This window comes from Pelobates fuscus, chromosome 4 (genome assembly GCF_036172605.1).
Source record: "Pelobates fuscus isolate aPelFus1 chromosome 4, aPelFus1.pri, whole genome shotgun sequence".
In the NCBI taxonomy this organism is placed as follows: domain Eukaryota; kingdom Metazoa; phylum Chordata; class Amphibia; order Anura; family Pelobatidae; genus Pelobates; species Pelobates fuscus.
The window spans coordinates 147083898-147096684 of NC_086320.1; positions in this window are offsets into that span (position 1 = coordinate 147083898).

The window sequence follows — 12787 nt, forward strand, 5'->3', positions numbered from 1 at the left end:
TTTTCTTTTCTTTGGTTTTTACTACATATTGGGGCTGATGTGTGTTGTAGTCCTTGCTGCTTTAGCGCAGGACTTCTCTTTTTGTATTTGTATTTACTTTGTATCACACAGCCTGGTTACAATGCTGCTACCCATCCCATGTGTTCCCTATTAAGGGTTAATAAGTAAAGGGGTGTATATAAAAAATACCCCTTTCTGTCTCATTAGAGATATCTTTGCCAGAAGCTCAAGGAAGCAGGCTGAAGGGTCAGTGTTAGGACCCGCTTAGGGGGGGTCTGCCTTGACGTTGGCAGGCGGGCATCCCTCCAATGGCCATTGGAGCAACTAAATGACCTCCATTTGTCTAAATATACATAGGGATTAAGGAAAAAGCGCAAGTAACATTTTCTTTTCTTTGGTTTTTACTACATATTGGGGCTGATGTGTGTTGTAGTCCTTGCTGCTTTAGCGCAGGACTTCTCTTTTTGTATTTGTATTTACTTTGTATCACACAGCCTGGTTACAATGCTGCTACCCATCCCATGTGTTCCCTATTAAGGGTTAATAAGTAAAGGGGTGTATATAAAAAATACCCCTTTCTGTCTCATTAGAGATATCTTTGCCAGAAGCTCAAGGAAGCAGGCTGAAGGGTCAGTGTTAGGACCCGCTTAGGGGGGGTCTGCCTTGACGTTGGCAGGCGGGCATCCCTCCAATGGCCATTGGAGCAACTAAATGACCTCCATTTGTCTAAATATACATAGGGATTAAGGAAAAAGCGCAAGTAACATTTTCTTTTCTTTGGTTTTTACTACATATTGGGGCTGATGTGTGTTGTAGTCCTTGCTGCTTTAGCGCAGGACTTCTCTTTTTGTATTTGTATTTACTTTGTATCACACAGCCTGGTTACAATGCTGCTACCCATCCCATGTGTTCCCTATTAAGGGTTAATAAGTAAAGGGGTGTATATAAAAAATACCCCTTTCTGTCTCATTAGAGATATCTTTGCCAGAAGCTCAAGGAAGCAGGCTGAAGGGTCAGTGTTAGGACCCGCTTAGGGGGGGTCTGCCTTGACGTTGGCAGGCGGGCATCCCTCCAATGGCCATTGGAGCAACTAAATGACCTCCATTTGTCTAAATATACATAGGGATTAAGGAAAAAGCGCAAGTAACATTTTCTTTTCTTTGGTTTTTACTACATATTGGGGCTGATGTGTGTTGTAGTCCTTGCTGCTTTAGCGCAGGACTTCTCTTTTTGTATTTGTTATAGGGGTTGCCTAGCAACCGCATCACATGCACGTCTATCACGTGATCACGCCCACGTGACCTTAGCACTTCCGGGTATGACGGCGGTGTCGGCCGTTTGACGCACGGACACTCACTCACACATTGGTAGATTGCGCGGCAACCTAGTCACATGCTAGGCGTAACCCACGTGGTGTTGTCACTTCCGGGTCCTGCAGCTGATCGGGTCTCCGATCTCTTGATTGGTAAGCAGCATTTGTTTATATGTATATATTCTGCACTGTAATGCTAATTCACTGTGATCTTGATAAAGACCCCAGCAGGGTCGAAACGTTGATTCTCTTTGCACAGAATTTGTATCATGTTTTGATACTGTAAATACAATTTTTTCCACTTGACTAAAGACCTGGAGTGCTCCCTTTTTTTGATTGTTTGCTATATTTGGACGCGGGATTGCACCTAGGCATTTGTTCTATTAGAATTTGAATATAGGAGGAGTGCCTTGTTTACCTATTTTTGTATATATATATATATATATATATATATATATATATACCAAGCCTTAAAGCGGCACTGTCATGCCGAACTTACCTTTCATCAATCTCTTCCTCTTCTCCCCCTCTCTCGGGATCTGTTATTCTTTTCTTCCTGTCTTCTTGAGTTTTCTTTAAAATCATAAGACAAAGTAGGGACTCTTTGTCTTATGAAGGATTCCTCCGCTTGACCAGCTCTGACCAGCGGAGGAGCAAAGTGTGCTTCATTTCCGCTGGTCAGAGCAATTTTTCCATGATCCCTAGCTTTCCTCCCTGTTCCCACAATGCTTCCTGTCAGTATTGCCGAAAGTCCTGTCACTTAGACAGAACGCCGGAAAAACTGCCGAATTGCATCCTAACAGAATGAGAAGAGTTTCTCCATTGGTGTTAGGATGCAATTCGGTACTTTGATCGTATCGGAATTTCATTCTAATGAATGAAACTCCGATCCTATTCATTGCCGTGGCTGCATCTTGCAGCCGCTTAGTAGATAACTCCCTAATTCCCACGGTATCAGGGAGCTATCTACTAAAAGGCTGAAAGACCTAAACTGGTCTTTCAGCCAACTTTACTAATACTAAGTAAAGATGACTTAGTATTAGTAAATAATATGCCCCTACTCGCTATACCGCGAGTAGGGGCATGTCTAGTAAGCAGTGAGCAGCCTGTGGCTGCTCACTGTAAAAAAAAAAAATATTGCCCCCCACCCCTAAACGACGGGTGGGGGCCGTAAAGTAAAATAAGGGAGGGAGACCTATTGTCCCCCCCCCGGCCCCCACCCCTGAGCGGTGGGTAGGGGCCATAAAGATAATGAGGGGGGGGACCTACTGTCCTCCCCCCCGGCCCCCACCCCTGTCCGTCTGGTGGGGGCCATAATGGTAATAAGAGGAGGGGGGACCTACTGTCCGCCCCCCCGGCCCCCACCCCTGGGCGGCGGGTGGGGGCCATCATAGTAATAAGGGGGGAGGACCTACTGCCCCCCCCGGCTCCCACCCCTGGGCGGCGAGTGGGGGCCATCATGGTAATAAGGGGGGGGGACTTACCGTCCTCCCCCCCGGCCCCCACCCCTGGGCGGCGGGTGGGGGCCATAATAGTAATAAGGGGGGGGGACCTACTGTCCTCCCCTCCCCGGCCCCCACCCCTGGGCGGCGGGTGGGGGCTATAACGATAATGGGGGTGGAACCTACTGTCCTCCCCCCGCCCCCACCCCTGGGCGGCGGGTGGGGGCACTAAGTAAATTCCCCCCCCCATCAAGGTGACTAGGGGTCCCCAAGCCCCTAGTCACCCACCCCCCACCCAAATAAAAAATGCCCCTACCTACCCCCCTCACCCTAATAAATAGTGAGGGGGGAATAAAATTGCTAACCTGTAAATTAAAATTAAACTTACCATTCGACGTCTTCTTTTTTCTAAAATCTTCATTTTTCAGCCCCAAAAAAGGCCAAATAAAAAAGCATCATAGCCGTCGAACTAAAAATAAAATAAAAAACCCGAGCGCAAAAAAAAAACCTGAAGAAAAAGAAAAAACCGAGCGCACAAAAAATAATCCATCTTCACCCATGGAGGGCTCCGCGCAGACTGAGCTCCGCAGGGCGGGGGAAGGCTTATAAAGCCTTGTCCCGCCCTGCAATTAGGCTAAGAACACTCTGATTGGTGGGTTTAAGCCAATCAGAGTGCTCTTTGTCATTTTACAAGCGTGGGAAAGTTCTTTGGAATTTTCCCACGCTTGTAAAATGACACAGAGCACTGTGATTGGATGGCTTGAAATCCATCCAATCACAGTGCTCTGTGTCATTTTACAAGCGTGGGAAAGTTCTTTGGAATTTTCCCACGCTTGTAAAATGACACAGAGCACTGTGATTGGATGGCTTGAAATCCATCCAATCACAGTGCTCTGTGTCATTTTACAAGCGTGGGAAAGTTCTTTGGAATTTTCCCACGCTTGTAAAATGACACAGATCACTGTGATTGGATGGATTTCAAGCCACCCAATCACAGTGCTCTGTGTCATTTTATAAGCGTGGGAAAGTTCTTTGGAATTTTTCCACGCTTGTAAAATGACACAGAGCACTGTGATTGGATGGCTTGAAATCCATCCAATCACAGTGCTCTGTGTCATTTTACAAGCGTGGGAAAGTTCTTTGGAATTTTCCCACGCTTGTAAAATGACACAGAGCACTGTGATTGGATGGATTTCAAGCCATCCAATCACAGTGCTCTGTGCCATTTTACATGCGTGGGGAAGTTCTTTGGAATTTTCCCACGCTTGTAAAATGACACAGAGCACTGTGATTGGATGGCTTGAAATCCATCTAATCACAGTGCTCTGTGTCATTTTACAAGCGTGGGAAAGTTCTTTGGAATTTTCCCACGCTTGTAAAATGACACAGAGCACTGTGATTGGATGGCTTGAAATCCATCCAATCACAGTGATCTGTGTCATTTTACAAGCGTGGGAAAATTCCAAAGAACTTTCCCACGCTTGTAAAATGACACAGAGCACTGTGATTAGATGGATTTCAAGCCATCCAATCACAGTGCTCTGTGTCATTTTACAAGCGTGGGAAAGTTCTTTGGAATTTTCCCACGCTTGTAAAATGACACAGAGCACTGTGATTGGATGGATTTCAAGCCATCCAATCACAGTGCTCTGTGTCATTTTACAAGCGTGGGAAAGTTCTTTGGAATTTTCCCACGCTTGTAAAATGACACAGAGCACTGTGATTGGATGGATTTCAAGCCATCCAATCACAGTGCTCTGTGTCATTTTACAAGCGTGGGAAAGTTCTTTGGAATTTTCCCACGCTTGTAAAATGACACAGAGCACTGTGATTGGATGGATTTCAAGCCATCCAATCACAGTGCTCTGTGTCATTTTACAAGCGTGGGAAAGTTCTTTGGAATTTTCCCACGCTTGTAAAATGACACAGAGCACTGTGATTGGATGGATTTCAAGCCATCCAATCACAGTGCTCTGTGTCATTTTACAAGCGTGGGAAAGTTCTTTGGAATTTTTCCACGCTTGTAAAATGACACAGAGCACTGTGATTGGATGGCTTGAAATCCATCCAATCACAGTGCTCTGTGTCATTTTACAAGCGTGGGAAAGTTCTTTGGAATTTTCCCACGCTTGTAAAATGACACAGAGCACTGTGATTGGATGGATTTCAAGCCATCCAATCACAGTGCTCTGTGCCATTTTACATGCGTGGGGAAGTTCTTTGGAATTTTCCCACGCTTGTAAAATGACACAGAGCACTGTGATTGGATGGCTTGAAATCCATCTAATCACAGTGCTCTGTGTCATTTTACAAGCGTGGGAAAGTTCTTTGGAATTTTCCCACGCTTGTAAAATGACACAGAGCACTGTGATTGGATGGCTTGAAATCCATCCAATCACAGTGCTCTGTGTCATTTTACAAGCGTGGGAAAGTTCTTTGGAATTTTCCCACGCTTGTAAAATGACACAGATCACTGTGATTGGATGGATTTCAAGCCATCCAATCACAGTGCTCTGTGTCATTTTACAAGCGTGGGAAAGTTCTTTGGAATTTTCCCACGCTTGTAAAATGACACAGAGCACTGTGATTGGATGGCTTGAAATCCATCCAATCACAGTGCTCTGTGTCATTTTACAAGCGTGGGAAAGTTCTTTGGAATTTTCCCACGCTTGTAAAATGACACAGAGCACTGTGATTGGATGGATTTCAAGCCATCCAATCACTGTGCTCTGTGTCATTTTACATGCGTGGGGAATTCTTTGGAATTTTCCCACGCTTGTAAAATGACACAGAGCACTGTGATTAGATGGATTTCAAGCCATCCAATCACAGTGCTCTGTGTCATTTTACAAGCGTGGGAAAGTTCTTTGGAATTTTCCCACGCTTGTAAAATGACACAGAGCACTGTGATTGGATGGATTTCAAGCCATCCAATCACAGTGCTCTGTGTCATTTTACAAGCGTGGGAAAGTTCTTTGGAATTTTCCCACGCTTGTAAAATGACACAGAGCACTGTGATTGGATGGATTTCAAGCCATCCAATAACATTGCTCTGTGTCATTTTACAAGCGTGGGAACCCCAACCCTAACCTAACCCCCAACTCTACCCCTAACCCTACCTCTATACCCTAACCCTAATCCTAGATTAGAGGTAGGGGTAGGGTTAGGAGTAGGGTTGTGGTTGGGGGTAGGGTTATGGAATTGCCGAAGTCCCGAAGTGCTGAATTGCCGAAGTCCCACATTTCGGAAGTGCCGAACCAATTTTTTTGCCCATGCACATCCCTAGTCATTATAAAGTATTGTACAATTCCAGACCAATTTCCGGGGGCCTGTCCTGCCATCCCACACATACACACACAAACCCTTTTTTACACTTACCTTTCTCTCTTCTCCTAGCCACAAATTCTTATTTTCTATCCTCCCAAGCATGCTCCTCAGTCCACATCCATGGAGCACTGAAACAAAATATCGGCAAAACAAAATGATGGCACGTCCGGAAAGCGTTCGTAAAGGCCGGAAAACATAAAGCGGGAGTTCGTAAACTGGGAAATGCCTGTATATGAGATTCAGTGTGAAATGGGGTGAATCATGTATGTATGTATGTGTGTGTGGGGGTGAAGGTATGTGGGGAAGGAGTGTGTATGTGGTTGAAGAGATGATGTGTGTGAGGGGTGTACTGTGTGTGTATGTAAAGGTGTACTCTGTGTTGGTGGGAGTGTACTGTATGTGGGGAGTTCACTGTCTGTGAGGGTGTACTGTGTTTAGAGGGTGTAGAGAGTGGGATAGGAAATTTTACTTTAATAATTGCTTTAAAGAAAAAAAAAATATTCCCCTTTCTCTGATCTTACCTTGCAGGGAGGGTGTGGCACAACCAGGTCCGTGATGTTTGAGAAGGCTGCCTATCCATCGAGTACAGGGGAGGTCACAAAATGAGAGGTATTTCTCTTGGAGCTCAAGCACTTACACAGACTGACACATACAAACCCACAGACTGACCCATACACACACACACACACACACACACACATACACACAGAGACTGACCCATACACACACACACACACACACAGACTGCCCCCAAACAGACTGATCCATACATACACAGACTGACCCCCCCACACACAGACTGACCCATACACAGACTGACCCCCCGACACAGACTGAACCCTCGATACACAGACTGACCCATACATACACACACCCCCCACACTCACAGACTGACCCCCCACACACACAGACTGACCCCCCCACACACACTGAGCCCTCGACACAGACTGAGCCCCCGAAACACACACACAGACTGAGCCACCCACACACAGTCTGACCCATACACACACAGACTGACCCTCCACACACAGACTGACCAATACACACACACAGACTGACACTCCCACAGACAGAGACTGACCCATACATACACAGACTGACCCCAACACACAAACTGACCCTCACACAGACTGAACCCCCACCCCCCCACACAGACTGATCCCCACACAGACTAAACCCCCATAACCCTACACACACAGACTGAGCCCCCGACACACACACACAGACTGAACTCCCCCACACAAACAGACTGACCCATACACACACAAACTGACCCCTACACACACACATACAGGCTGACCTGTAGGGCCACCCCCACATACAGACTGAACCCCCCCACACACATAGACAGACTGCCCTCCCACAGACTGACCCCCAACCACAGACTGACCCATACACATACACAGACTGAGCCCCCCATACACAGACTGACCCATACACACACACATACTCCCCCCCCTCCCCACCCCACACACAGAGACTGAACCACACACACTGACTCACGCTTACCAGCAGCTGCCTGGATGGCTCTGTGCAGAGCTGAGCTTCCTCTCCCTGCGTTGCTCTCTGTGACCCAGGAGAAAGTACTCCCAGCACAGTACCCCCTCTGACCGCAAGTAGGAAAAGGGTGGAACACAGTTCCACAGTGACAGTGCTGCTGCAGCTTGTGAAGGGAGATTCAATTGGGAGGCACAAGGGGGGGCCCTGGATGATGTAGGGGGGCCATGGACCCCTCTGCCCCCCCTTACGATGCCCCTGTCAATATCTAGCCCAGTGGTGTATTTTTGATCTGTGCTGGCCTAGGCATGACGGAACTCGGACACCCCCTAATTTACATTTGCCCCACCCCTGTCAATGCCACACCTCTTCCTGTTAAAGATTAACGCTTTGACTGACAGACACACTCTCAGATACACTGACATACACACACTGATTTGAAACAATCTGACAGACACACACAATCACTGACTCACTCACTCACTCACAGACACACACACACTATCACTGATATACACACACAATGACACAGATAAACACACTCACTGACACACACACACACACACACACACACACACCACACACACAAACACACTGACAGGCAAACACAAACACTCAGACAGACACACATTCACTGACAGACACACTCACTCACTCACTCACTCACAGACACTTACTGACAGACACAATCACTCAGACACACAGGCTCCCTCACAGACACACACAAGCACTGAGACACACAGGCTCTCTCACAGACACACACTGACAGACATACTCACTCTCACTTACAGACACAAACACTCACTCACAGACACACACAGTCACTCAGACACACACTGACAGACATACAGACACACACACTAACAGACACACACGCACACTGACAGCCAGACACACACACACACACTGCCAGCCAGCCAGACACACACACAAACACATTCCCTATCCCCCCTCCCCCTAAACACTCACAGGTTATTTTTTTAATTTAAATCCACCCAGCCTCCCTTTCTTTGGGATCGCTGGGTGGAATTTTTACCTGGGGTCCAGTGGTGCTGCTGGCCGGGCTGCTTGGGCAGGGATGGAGGCAGGCGTGCAGGCAGTCAAGGGAGGGAGGGAGTGCTGATTTGTTAGATCTCTCTGCTTAGCTCCCTCACGCGCCGCAGAGTGATGCCAGGAGCCAGAATGTGACGTCATATGAGCAGAGAGAGCTCACAAATCAGCACTCCCTCGCCGCCCGCCTTGGAACTCAGCTAGCCGCCTGCCACCAGGCTAACAAGGTATTTGCCTGGGCATTTGGGGGCGGTGTTTTTTGCCGTCCCCTGTAAAGTGCCGCCCAAGGCAAATGCCTTGTTTGCCTCGCGGCAAATACGTCACTGATCTAGCCTGCTCAGTGCATCCACATGAAAGCTAACAAACTCATTGTTTTTTTATGCACAGACAGGGTATGTAAACTTTTGATCAGGGCCATTTGTGTGATTTCTGTTATTATTATGATTTAAAAGGGTGCCAAACACCTATGTGATGATAAATGACTTCACTATCCTTCAATAAAATACTTTGTTTTTGCATGATCTGTCATGTTTTCAAAATCAATGCCAACATTTTTTTTTTTTTGCCAGGGCATGCAAACCTTTGAGCACAACTGTATAAACAAAGTGATTTAACTCCTAAATGCCAGAGAATTGAGCAGTGAGTCTAAAACAACTTTAGCTTAATGAAGTAGTGTTGATATATAAAACATGCCCCTCCAGCCTCACTGCTCAATTCTCTGCCATGTAGGAGTTAAATCACTTTGTTTATGAACCCTAGTCACACCTCCCTGCATGTGACTTGCACAGCCTTTCTAAACACTTCCTGTAAAGAGTCATCTAAAGTTTATCCTTTCTTTATTGCAAGTTCTGGTTGATTTAGATTTTCTTATCCCCTGCTATGTTAATAGCTTGCTAGACCCTGCAAGAGCCTCCTGTATGTGATTAAAGTTCAATTTACAGAGCAAGAGATAAAATTGTTTAAGGTAAATTACATCTGAATGAAAGTGAAACCAATTAAAAAAAAAAAAAAAAAATTATGCAGGCTGTGTCAATCATAGCCAGGGGAGGTGTGGCAAGGGCTGCATAAACAGAAACAAAAGGGATTTAACTCCTAAATGGCAGTAAATTGAGCAGTAAAACCTGAGATGCATGATCTATACACTAAAAGTGCTTCATTAAGCTAAAGTTGTTTAGGTGACTATAGTGTTCCTTTAATTTATTTTGGTGACTATAGTGTCCATGTAACTGTGAGTAGAATTTTAATCATTTTGGTTAGGTCTATATCAGTAGAGAGTGGGAAAAAGATTGAAGGTTGTCAAGGAGGGGGTTTAAATTGAGAGAATAAAATGAGTGTATGCAAGTCATTCAAGGAAATTTGAGAAGAAGTAGTGGTATGGAATGGTGCTTAGACAAGAAGTATAGAGAGTTGCTTTTTTTTTAGATTTGGAGTTATTGTTGCATGTTTGAGGTAAGTGGGCAAGACACTAGAAGAGAGGGATTGAAGATATTAGTTATAGATGTAAGAATACCTATTTTGGACTTATATCTGTCTTACCTTTGTTTTCCTCTAAAAACTCAGAACGTGTGGTGAATATGTGTGTTGTGGTGTTTGAATGTGTAACAAAGCATCACTGCAATAACTGCTAAGGTGAATGCAACTATGGATGCTTTTAAATGATATATTATGTAAGATTCCTTTGGCCTTTAGAGTTGGAACGATGAAAAAGTGTATGGGGAGGTAGTCTTTTACTACAAACCTCTAGTATACTCTTTAAGATAGCATACATCATACAGGTTTGGACAAGCAAGAGTGGTTATCTATTACCACTGAGATTGTAAGTAGTGTTATAATTGCCAGTGTAAAATTTATTTATTTTTACATGTCATATCAGGCATGTTTTATTTTGTTTCTGGGTTGTTGTTGTTGTTGTTTTTTTCCATTTATTTATTTATTTTTCTTGTTTTTTACCTATTTGAAACAAAGAAATATAAATATGGAAAATTAAAAATGGACCACACACATTACATACAGCCATCACACACACACACATTGCATACAGTTCATATTATTATTATTATTATTATTATTATTGCCATTTATATAGCGCCAACAGACTTTGTAGCGCTTCACATTATTAATACAGCCAGCTTACACTACAGACACACTACATTACATACAGCCAGCACACATTATACCCAGCCAACACACCACACACACTGTGGGGGGTGGACAGAAGACAAGACATTCAATTTTTTAATTCCACACACCCTGTAGTGTTGTAGATATAATCACGACATGTCATTTTACATCACCCACAGAGCACAAAGGAGATTGTCAATGGCATACAAAATTAGACTAACTTTGCATGGGATTGAGTAAAAGATCACAATAAAAGATGCATCCACATTTTTTAAGAAGCAGAGGACTTGCAGTTCAAAGCTTGCAACATAATTCTGGAGTTGCCAGCATTAACGAGTTTGTAGGTCCCAACATGTAAAAAAAAGATGTATGATGACTACAAAATGGTACAAAGTAAGATCTAGATAATAAACTAGGAACCTTCCTTCATTGCCTGTCAAATGTCAAAAAATAAGTTGTGTATTTGGATCCCGAAAGGCGATCTACTGGACACATTGGACTGGGATGCACAAATAACACCAGATTGTACCTATGGAGACATAGGTACAATTAATAGGGGAAATGTAAAATTTATTTCAAATTTAACAAATACATCAAAATCACCTAGTATAAAAAAAACTACCCGTGAGATAACAACAGAATAGGAAATACTGCTTAAGTCTTTAAACAGTGGAAATGAATAGTTATGACTTACAATCTATTTTTTATTTGTGTCATCTAATTCAGAAACATGAAATCTGTTGTAGATTTCATATGAGCTTGTCTATTATAAGTTTTTACTGACTTGATCTATGTTTTAGTTTGTTGATGCAAGGAAAGACAAGAGACATATTATATCTTTGATCAGTATTTTTTTTAACACATATCTCTGTTATTGGTGATAAGTAAGTGGTTTTATAATCATGGTTAAGATCTTTGGTGCAATCTTAAAGTGACAGTAAAGTCTCATGACAAATACTACAAATATGTAAAAATAAGGTTACTTTTTGAGCTCACACTTTGACAAAGTGTGCTCTACTAGCTTTATTTAGGATGCACATCTGAAACTTAAAGGATGCCTGTATGGACCAAACATTTGTCATACACTTTGTATTACAATCTCTCTCTCTCTTTGTGATTTAGGAAGCTAACGCTAACCATGAACAATGTTTTAGATTCTCTCTTTCTCGTTAATATGAGGGACAGCAGCATCAGGTAAGAAAAACGTAACGTCCCTGGCACCCTGGGGCACTGCATTGCAAAGACCACAGAAGATGAAAGAGCAACTTTAAATTTAACAGAAATAATTGATGCATACTGTTACATACTAATGTAAATATTTATATGCCTACCAGTTGTTTGTTATTCGCAGAAGTGTGCGAAGACCGGCCGTTTGGGAGATTTAAAGACCCGAATGGACTTACCCCAGATAACCGTCCCATGGAGTCGATCACATACCGAAGAACTGTAACAGACTTTGACTCCATGGCGATTGAACTATGCGTATGAGATCTGAGCGCTATTCGCCAATAATATACACTCAGATCCAGGCTATCTGGGGATGTGTTACACGAATGAGAAATAATCGGCAGTTAAAAAGTTATGCATTTTTATGTATTTTATGGTTTACATTTAAAATGGCGATTTGCCTCTGCTTTGGGAGATAATTGAATTACTTCCCAATTATCTCCCAAGCAGAGGGGAGGAAACTGTGATGTATGCTGGGAATATTGTGTGACTGTATGTCCTGAAAGGCCATATGTCCTTCTGCTATTTCAGTCTCCCATTTGGTCCCCTAGGGGAGTGTCCAGCAAGTGGGAGACCTGCATAAATGCGGGCGGGTAGCCCACAGTAAACTCAGTTCGTGTTTTACCCTCAATGCGGAGCTTGGTCTCGTTATTGGGGGGATTGTATTACCAGTGACTAGAGACTGCTTATTGGAATTATTTGCCGCTTGGGAGCTATTGGCGTTCGGCTGATACTGCCGGTTCGGGAGCTTAGCGCTCGAGGAGGGAAGTGACCGTATGGAGACCGTTCGGGAGTTTGGAATGTTCCCTTA